Here is a 2,722-nt window from a genome sequence, read left to right as displayed (position 1 = left end):
TCACTGCACTATTGAGATATTTGAACAATTTTAACAAATCTGCAAAAACACATGCAGTGTACTAGAGAATACAGAGTTGTGTACTGGAGTTGTCTGACATCTGTGTTAGTGGAAACTGTATATGGTGCATGGTTGGAGAGCAGAGGGAGGCATGGCTGTAATAGGTGTACATTTCTTGTGTGGAACAGTGAGTCTGCAACTAGAAGTATTCTCTAGTCATGTTTTGTTTCTGTTGTTTTTGTGTCATGTCAATTTAACAGTTGCTAAAATTCAACAACAAAAAAAATAGTTTAAAGTTAACCTCACTAAATTAACAGACTCTTTGTCTATTGAAAACTGAACAAGTCTGCAGACCCCAACCTTGGATTTAGTATTGACTCAAACTAAAAGTCCACACGCAAAATGAAGAGAGGATCATTTTAATCCGGGCTCATTCTACCATAGTTAATCTGTAACATCTGCATGTGTTTATACACATACATGCTTGTACACACATTTAGATGTACTGAAAACTTACATTATTTTAAGTGTATTAATTTATCAACAATATTCATGTCATGTGACTATTGTCAATGGAGACTGTGGAGAACTATTTTGAAGCTGAAACAACATTTTGTCTGCTTTTCCTTTTCCTTTTATATTTTGGAATTTTGTCTACCAATGCAGTTTCTTTAAATTGAATAATTTAAACAAAATCCAGTCTGGTTTTTAATTATAAAATGTGTTTCTGTGTTTCAAAATGTGTGTGTAACTTGTTTTTGTACAGCTGTTTAACGTGTGTGTGTGTGTGTGTGTGTGTGTGTGTGTGTGTCCGTGTGTCCGTGTGTCCGTGTGCGAATAATAGTGGATTTTAAGGTCTTATAGCACCTCAAATATTATAGTTAATAATTTTCGAAAAGTAAGTGAACAAATCCACAAGAAATTCATACACTTTCTGATTCAGCCTATTATTGGGTCCCCGTCCCAAATAGCTGCATGTTTCAGTATCAAACTTCACACATAAACCAAGAGATTAGCCTTTACAGTAGTTTAAGGCTGCTGCAACCTGGTGTCAGAGCATTTCGTATTATTATGTACGTAAATCAGACACACCATTTAGTATAATGTTACATTTCGAATGGTATGTATTCATTTGTGGATGTCCGTTACCCATTTCGTAAGATATGTTACGAATTTGTAAAATGTACTATCCACCTCATTTTTCGAACACATTTAAAACATGGAAGCCAAACGCGGAAACTATGGATACAATTTACTCTGCTCGCGCATTATCATAAATCAGACTAGAGTTGTGTACTCACATAAAAACTAAATGTTTCATTACATTGTGTTGTTGTAGCCTAAGTAGGATCCATTTCTTGTCCCTAAAAAACTGAAACAATAGGGTAGCTTTTCGAGCTGCATACCTGGGGACTGGGAGCGAGTGCGCTCAGCCTCGGGAGTGCACATAGTGTAGGCTACGATTTCATTATCTGATCACTTTTTTTCCTTTCGCTGTGTAAATTGACTGGATATCTTCACTACATTATTACGCCTAACATTGAGTTTATGAATTATGGGCTAATATGCATACACTTCTAATTTAGGTTATAGTCGACATCTCCAGCCTGTCTGACTTTGTTCTATTGCACAATTGTGCACCTGGCCTCCGCAACCAGGGCTTTTCCTCTTAAGTCTCAAGAAAAGCAATACTACAAAAACTGGTTGGAAAACTTATTTCAATTCATTTTCTTTAGCCTACTAATAGCCTATTGGAGGATAGATGCATGCTTGCTTGTGCATGCTAAATGTAAAATAGGCTACAGCATTAGGAACGGGCAGGGAGTTGGAAAGGAGAAGCCCATATTGTCCTATAGCAGTCCTATCTTAATACCGGGCTACATCCTGACAAAGTGGCCTGCTAATGTACCTTTCTGGACATTCTAAACAGTCGAGAATAGACCCAAACTGATCCAAATGGTTGCATAATCAGGCCTAGGTTGTAGGCCTCTGCAGTTACTTCAGCATGAAACAAAACAGGACTTTTGAGCGGATATTAAAATTAGCCTACATCACTGCAGTTTACAGCCTATGGTCAAATAATTGTGCACTCACAATTGCACTATGTTGTTAGCCCAGGTATAATAATTGTCTAAAAACGTAGGCCTAGAGGCCAAATCAATAGTGGCGCTTTGTGAGCCCGGGGACCACAGAGCACAGCAGAATGCACTACAGATCTACCATTATATCATCTGTTAATTATTATGTTTTGCACTTTGACAGGTAAATATTTATCCTAAATCCCTAATATTTATCTAAGGAATTGCCTAATATCTAGCTAATATTTAGCTTCTTACTTTTAGCTAAACGTCACTTCTATTCTAGCTGTTCCCGTGCGCGACAGGCAATAGGCTACACAAGCCTCTCTGCAATAGAACATTCCTATAGGCTATAAAAGCTGTAGAACAGTCATTTTGATCATTTTTTTATACTCGGCCTAATAGCCTATTCAGGGAAAGAATCAGGCTTGCTCTTGCTAATTGCTGAATGTAAAACAGGCCTACAGCATAGAAAATGCATGTCGGGGAAAGTTGAGGAAAGAAGGTGCATCGGTGTGATCACTTTTGGCCAGTTATGATAATTGTTGCACAGGACATACAGAGAGATGAGCAAAGTGAAAAAGGAGACCCAAAGGAATTGGGAAAATGGAAATCATTTGCAAACCACTTGAGCAATGAGGCAA

This window comes from Salmo salar, chromosome 19, assembly GCF_965601325.2.
Source record: "Salmo salar chromosome 19, fSalSal1, whole genome shotgun sequence".
In the NCBI taxonomy this organism is placed as follows: domain Eukaryota; kingdom Metazoa; phylum Chordata; class Actinopteri; order Salmoniformes; family Salmonidae; genus Salmo; species Salmo salar.
The sequence above is the reverse complement of the archived record's forward strand: the minus strand, read 5'-3'. Positions refer to the sequence as shown.